The sequence below is a fragment of the Tyto alba genome, unplaced genomic scaffold (genome assembly GCF_018691265.1).
Source record: "Tyto alba isolate M040663 unplaced genomic scaffold, T.alba_DEE_v4.0 Super-Scaffold_22, whole genome shotgun sequence".
Lineage (NCBI taxonomy): Eukaryota > Metazoa > Chordata > Aves > Strigiformes > Tytonidae > Tyto > Tyto alba.
This window is the reverse complement of record NW_024881296.1, coordinates 5,952,276-5,959,767: the sequence shown is the minus strand read 5'-3', so window position 1 is coordinate 5,959,767 and position 7,492 is coordinate 5,952,276. Positions and strand designations below refer to the sequence as shown.

Here is a 7,492-nt window from a genome sequence, read left to right as displayed (position 1 = left end):
GTCCCATATGTTCATGAATTACAGATAGGTACTTACAAAGCTGATTTTCCTGTCCAAACTGATGATCTGTCAGAGTCACCAGGTAGCTCCCCTTGTGCTTTATTTCATTATTTATGATCATTGTCTCATTGTCATAGAGAATGACATTTTGTCAAATACAGGATGCTTCTTTTCCCATTTCCTTTTGTCTAGTATAGCATTTCTAAAGAGGTTATAATACCTGATATTAACATTTCGAACATATGAGTCTTCCCAGAAATTTTCAATACTACCAACTAGTTTTATGCCTAGAAATGAATAGTTTCAACTTGCCTTCTTACCGCAACTCCTGTTGTTAAAGTGTGGACAATCTCTAAAGAACCCATGTGCTCTACAGTGTGCATTTCCGCAAGGATTTTATTACAGTTCTGCAACCTCAGGAGACACTTGGATAAGGGCCAGCATGTGAGAATTCACCTACAAGTAACCTTCCAGCCTTCGGAGATTCATCCATCATGGCATTTACCATGAGTGATGCAGCAATGATCTCCTATACTCACATCAGAACCAGAGACCCATATACTGATTTCCAAGCTGCTTTCATGTGATGAGCCTTTAGTGGCAGACAGGGCTTTTTTCCGCCTGGCTTTATGTGTGTAGGCTTTTCATGGTCCCTCAGATAACATCAAGCTGCCTTTCAGTGCTGAAGACAAGGTCGTTTAGAATCATCCAGATAATAGAAATAGTGTCTGGTGTGAGCCAGAGTGATTAGAGTTGGCAGTAGTTCACTGGTAAAGAAGTAAAAGAATATTACAGATAGTCTTTGCTGAAATAAAGCTGTGGGGATTAGAGTTAACAGAAAACCTTGTTTTGGTTTGAGACTATGTTATCTGCTAGGAGCATTCATTAACAACATGTTCTAAAATAAATAAATGGCTCTTCACTAACAAGACATTGGGTAGAGATAAAGCATGTGTGGCACTCTATCAAATCCACAGGCAAATAGTCAAGTTCCCTGGTCCATTTTTTGCTGCTCTTTGTTTGCTCCTTTCACTGCATGTAAAGCCTGTTTCTCCAGGGATACATCTTGCACTTGCAGTTACTTCAATACAGATCATGGTGCCACTATCCTTCCCATTCCCTTTTCCCTCTCTCTGTGTTTTTTTTTTTTTTTTTTTTTGTTGTTGTTTGTTTGTTTTATTATAATTATAAATATAATTATTATTGTTATTGTTATTACTATTGTTATTATTATTATTTTATTCTAACATGTAAAAGGAAACTCACCCTCCTAAATCAATGGCTGTCTTGGGAAGAGCTGAAACAGAAGGAATATCACTCAAAGTCCCCCGAGCCCCTGTGAGCTGCAGTCTGGCTGTCAGCATCTTGGCAGATTTATGAGGATGGCCATGACCGGCTTGAAAGGGCAGAGGGGGGAGAAGAAGAGATCCCAACCCATTAGTAATTCCCTGCAGAAAAGTGACAGAGCTGATGACATGCATGGAGGACTCATTGCAGGGGATGGGCTGGGGGAGACATTCCCATGCAAGAATGACTTCAGGTCACTTCTGGCTTCAAGATTGGTTTACGCTAATGATCTATTTCTAGGCCCCCCATCCTTTAGCTTGTGATCTGTTATGTCACAATTTGGGCCAGATCCTGTGCTTTTTTTTTTCCTCTAGAAGAAAAGAATCACATGGAGATCAGTAAGTTTTGTGGACATGAGGTTTGCAGATCATGGATGATGAATGAGGAGCAGAGCCCAGAACTGAAGAGAGTGCCCAGAGCCTGCAACAGGATCACGGATACCACACTGGGTCATCAAACCACCCTGTGATGCCACAGATGTCCCCTTCACCACAGCAGACAGCCTGGCCTCAAAAAGAACTGTAAGAAGAAGAGTAAGTGACCTGGGACAGATAAAACCAATACCAGCCTTTCCAAGGTGTCAAACATTTTGTTGCATTGTTTTCAAAAGAATGATCTGTTCTCTTTAATTATTTTTCTTTGTCTTTTTTTTTTTCTTTTCTTTTTCTTGTTAGAACCAGAGATGAGAAACATAATGTTTCTAAGATACGTTTGTATCTGATATTTTTTCAGTATTTACTCAGATATCTAGTATGATGACAATAATGGGGGCTGTTCCCACAGAAAATGTGGATAGGATTGGCTAGAATTGCCTGAATATATTGTCAAACTGTCAATGTAACACCCACACTTGGAGCTGTTATTTATATGAGTAGTTGCCTTAACTACAAGGAGATGGAGATGTTTGGAAGTAAATGATCATAAGGAGAAAAAAGAAGAAATATAAATGGACACCAGCCAGCAAAGATGAGTGCAAGAAGCTGTAAAGGAAGAAAATGACCTCAATATGTTTATTGTATAAATAGCCAAAACTAGAAGAAAAATTATTTTTGTGGGATACTGAGGCCCATTTTGCAGACCTGTGATAATTAGAACAGTTTATGAAATAGAAACCACTTATTTAAAATGAGTCTCTGAACAGCTTTTGATCAACACTGGACCATATTTTTTATTCTACACATATTTTTCTCTTGCTATTAAACTATATGCTTCTGTTTCGGTGATGTGACTCATTTCAGTGATCCTAACTGAAATGCTTACCTGGCATTATCCATCAAAAGAGAGAAACAGTAGATTATCCATCATGTCTGAAAATCATGGGCTGAAAGTGCATAGATTTAGTATTAGTAGACTCAAATGTTAACAAATAAACTCTAGTTAGAAGAGCCTGTAACAAAGCCAGTGACAGGTAGAGAGGTCTTTGGAGGGATTTTTCTTTCTTTCCACCTAGAGAGGGTAGAGCTGTTTCAATAGCCAGCTAGACCACACTTCTCACCACCTGGGATGATGTGGTGCGGTGAGGTCCCTGTCACTTGCTGCTGTACAAACACCCAACAGAAAAAACCTCCCTGCAGAAAAGGTTTTGGTAAAGCAAACAGAGCTCCTTCTGCCCTGAAGCAGTGGGAGAGAGAAGTGCCAGCTTCAAAAATTCTGGTCTGTCTCAAAGTGCCCAAAGGGAACATGAGCACTTGTGTAACCTGGGTACCTCCAGGATGCATAGACAGCCCTCCCTGAGCTCTGCATTAGTGCTGTTCAGGTAGTTTGGCCTCTTTTAATATGTCCTCAGACATCACTACTTTGTTACAAGTTCAAACTTCTGGAGGAGCTGTCTTGTGGCTGCAATGAGAAGAGCAAGAAAGAACTTTGGGGCCAAATCCTGCAGCCTTTTTCAGCAGGGAAAATCAGGGTTATTCAATTGGTTTTAGTGGAATTGCTTGGGGTTTGCACTTAGCATTTGTAATTAGAGCAGGCCCTTTGTGATCTGGAGAGGACTAGTTATTATAACTATCTTCTTGAGTACAATTGTCATTAGCACACTTCTGGCTCCGAAGACGAGTGCAGGACTGCTTACAAACAGGACACTGCTGGGTTCACAGATTCTGTTAGTCATGTTTTCGCTATGATTTCTTCTTTATAACACAATAGCAGAAGCCCTGGGTGAGTTGCAGTAGCAGATGTTGTAATTCCAAATGCTGTGCCCAGGGGCATTGCCAATCCACAGGAAGCTAATGTTAAAACAGCAACCTTTCCAGGGCAGTTTAGCCACACCATAGAGATGCGAAACACCCACCCACCGAATCACCATACATTTCTTGCAAATAAATATCTTTGGTGAAAGGAAGTGAGAGATTGGCCAAAGGGAGGTGTAAGGAAGCTCTGAATTCTATTGAGAAATTACGTGGTCTGGTAACATGATACCAAGGCTGGAGAATGAAGAGTTACTATCATTTTCTCACTGGAGCTCCTACAAAACCCACCACCACTGTGTCTTCTGCCTGTCCTTTTGTCTTGTCCATTTAGTCTGTACAATTTCCAGGCTGAGAAGACTAAGACAGTCAGCCTCATGAGCTCTGGGTGAGGGTAGGTGTGAGGGGCCAGCCCTGTCAGGGTGGGACAGCATTGCCTCCACTAAGGGAGAGCCTGCCCTGCTCTGGCTGGGGACATGCAGGACTGTTGCTGACAGCAGCGATGGGTGGTGCTGGTGTGACGAGTCTCTCATCTGCTCTGAAGACTGGCAGAAAACTTAAAAAATATGCCAGGCATTTTTCCATCCAATTTATGAATAATGGCACCAGAAATGCCCTGTCAGTCCTGCTCTCCTGCATACCTCCTGGCTGGAAAGAGAAAACCAGCCGGGTCCTGTGAGGCCACAGCTTCCCTGTGCGATTGAGATGCAGTTGCCAAGCTGTGAGGTCTGAGAAGTGCTGTGTGTTTTTTTAAAGCCTGCAGGCAGTTCTGTTGACTGACGCTGCCCGAATGCTTTTCAGGAATGCTGACATATTTTCATGTTATCACTTTTCATGCAAACTTTTCCCTGAGAGCCTGCTTCTCATTGCTCAGCATTGCATCAGGGGAGAAAGAAAGAGAGGAGAGCTGTCAAGGCACATCAGTAGTTGTCGTGTTTGTACTGGAAGGTATATGCATAATGAAGGATAATATTTTCTGGCTGCAGAAGGTTGCAATATCCCAGTGTGAGATGCCTGTGAGTGATTCTGATATGATTGTGACAAGAAGGGATTTGTCTTGGGATACAGAGCCTTTTTGCATTTGGTCCCTTGTGCTAATCAGGACAAGTTTGGCAGGGATTGAAAGTCCATATCATCTGGTGACCCAAATGAATAGTTCCAGATGGACTGGGGCCCTCATCACAGTTGGTATCCTTATTGACTGGAGGGCCAAAGATGAATGAAAGGAGAGATTCACCATGGAGAAGGTCTGAGTACCTTGCTTTGCTCACGCCTTGTGGATGGAGAATTTTAATTCCTTGGCTTTATCAATGTGCCACATTATACAAACAATGGGCATTTCAATGCTAAAGAGAAAGGCAATAACATTTATGTAAGAGTGAACTTATTCCCTCCCTGGGACCCTTCCTATCTTGGCAGTGCTTGTCCAGCCCTGCTGCTTTGCAGTCTACCAAAGGGCTGTGAGACTGGGGGTATTCTTTCTCACAAGTAACACCTATATCTCTTCCCCATGCACCTAACCTGCAAGAAAAGGCCATGCAGTCCTCCCCTGCCTCCCAAGGAAGGTAGAGCCTGTGCCTGAAGAACCTGCACATCCATGTCTCACCCTGGGTCACGGGTCAGAAGAAAGACATATTCCCCTTTGAGGGAGAGGCTTATTGGGACACCTGAGCTGGAAGTGAAACTTGGAAATGTCTGTCAGCATATCCAGAATTTCCCTAGCAAGACACAAAGCAGCTCTCCACGGTAGCCTGGTGTGCCTGTGAGGTGAATGTGTTTTTCCTCTCTATTTTATCAATGCTCTTTGTTAACAGGTGAAAACCTGTCCTAAAGACTGGGCCCTTGTTGAAAAATTCAGCTCAATTTAGAAAGAAAGCCTTGGGGAACCCCCAGCCCTTAGCAGTCCCTAATGAATGTCCTAAAGGTCTGATCCTTTCCTCTGAGATCCCCCCTCCCCTTTTCTGACTTGAAGAGACAAGCAGTGCTGGGAGAAAATCGGGGTGGAAAGCTTCTGAAGTCAAATATCCCAAGCACCGCAAAGTACTCTCGCAAGGCCTTGTTATAATCATTGCTTGCTTCCCCCATATGTCTGGCCATCCAAAAGGTTTAAGGAGTAACTGATCTGATAGCCTGTATGTGCCATTGATTTGTTAAGCTGAAGGTTTTTTTTTTTTTTTTAAATCCTATTAACAATAGCGTTTGCAGAAGGAATGCAGATTAACCAGGTCTAATTGTATATCATTTGCATGAAGAATGAATTAAAAAGCAGCTTTGCAACACATTGACTCAGGATGTTATTGAGCCATTGAAGTCTTACGGCTGTGAGGGTTGGAGCTATTTAATTAGTGGGGGTGGGGTGTGTGGCTGGAGAGAAAATAGTGGAAAAGAGGTGTTTTAATCAACGAAGCAGAGAAATCACAACTGTTAGAAGATGAGAGATTATTCCTTTCAGGCAAATAACTCAACCAAATAAATCAAGGTCCAACTGTATGAGAACTTTGCCGAATGAAAATCTGGTATTTGAATTGAAGCGAGACAGTCATTTGGGAGAGTTTAATGCTGGTGCTTTCCCAGGGCCAGAGCTGTGGAGCCCTGCCTAGGGACTACCTTCAACCAGTGGCTCCAGCCAAATTTTTTTTTGTATTTTTTTTTTGTTTTGTTCAGTTCATGCAGCCCAGACTACATCTCAGAAGTCAGAGGGGATGCTCCTGCTGTCTCCCCTGGGTGTCCAACTGATCTCGTGGCCAAGGGTGAGGGTGCAAGGGTGCCTGCCCACGGGGCTCAGCAGAGCAAACCTGCCACAGAATCTGCAGGGAAGGAGCATTGGAGCTCATCATCAGGCTTGTGTAGTTGCTCCCAGATGCAGCATGGCATGAACAGCAACAGAAGAATTTGAGTAAGTGGGATGGGACCTCCCAACACTGTCCTTACCTGGCCCGAGGCTAGCAGGGTGACTAAAACACGTTATTTTGCCTCTCTGACCTGTTGAAGTTTCAGCTGTAGAAAGACTGTAGGCAGAAGAGAGAGGGCCTCTCTATGTGGCTTTAGGCAGGACTCAACATCTCTCATGTAAATAGCTCTGCTTTTCACCCCAGTTCTGCCTGATCATCAGTAAATAACAGAAGCTCTGGGTATCTGTTGTCTGCTGCACAGAGGGAGATCTGAGGTCAGGTAACAGTTATGGTGAAAGGATTGTGCACTTTCTTTCCTCTATCAGGTGCCACAGACACTACCCAAACCTCTCTTAATGTTTGCTGTTTGATTTCTGTACCTGGCATATGTTGGGTAACAGGTGCCTCATCTCAGTACTTTATTTCCCAAGATAGTATCTGTTAATAATAATAAAATTAACAGTAACAACTGCACATGGTTGAGGCAGAGTGTAGGGTTTTTTAAGGTCACAAGATCTTAGTTGCAGGGAAAATAATTGAATTCTAATCCTGGGGGAAAACAAATAGACCATTAAAAATGATGGATTAGTTATTCCCCTGACATATGCTTAAGATACATGTTGCGTACCCATATACTAAGTTTCCTGAACACATTGTTGAACCCAGCATCTTGCTTTGCTTGTTGGAAGGTCAGATTTTTATTTTTTTTAAAGGTATTCCTCATCGAAAACCTATCAAGAAGGCTGTGCTCTGAGATGTCAAACTGTCTTGTATCTAACCAGAAGGGGATAATTTGCTGGCAGATTACCCCCAGATTACCCCATACCAAGGTATGTCAGTCTAAGCCCTCAAATGTGATATACTGAAACTGAAGCTGACACATGATAACTGGACCACATGCGTATTGTGGGTGGGCTGCAAACCTTTATTATAGTGCCACTATTCAAAGGGATCAGAACATTTGAAATCGTACTGAAAGATCAGGGTTGCATTGAGGGCTGTTCTGCCTGAGGACAATAAGAGACAATTCATCAAATTCCATGAAAGTGACACTTGTGAAAATACTAC

At 42.7% G+C, this 7,492-nt stretch overlaps 1 long non-coding RNA gene across 1 annotated transcript; it reads left to right on the top strand.

Moving 5' to 3' along the window:
- The first annotated feature begins 1,777 nt into the window (after positions 1-1,777).
- LOC116959743 lies at positions 1,778-7,185 on the top strand. Its single transcript, XR_004406027.1, has 3 exons — positions 1,778-1,868; positions 6,198-6,429; positions 7,138-7,185. It is a non-coding gene; the product is annotated as an uncharacterized LOC116959743 (long non-coding RNA).
- Positions 7,186-7,492: the final 307 nt, after the last annotated feature.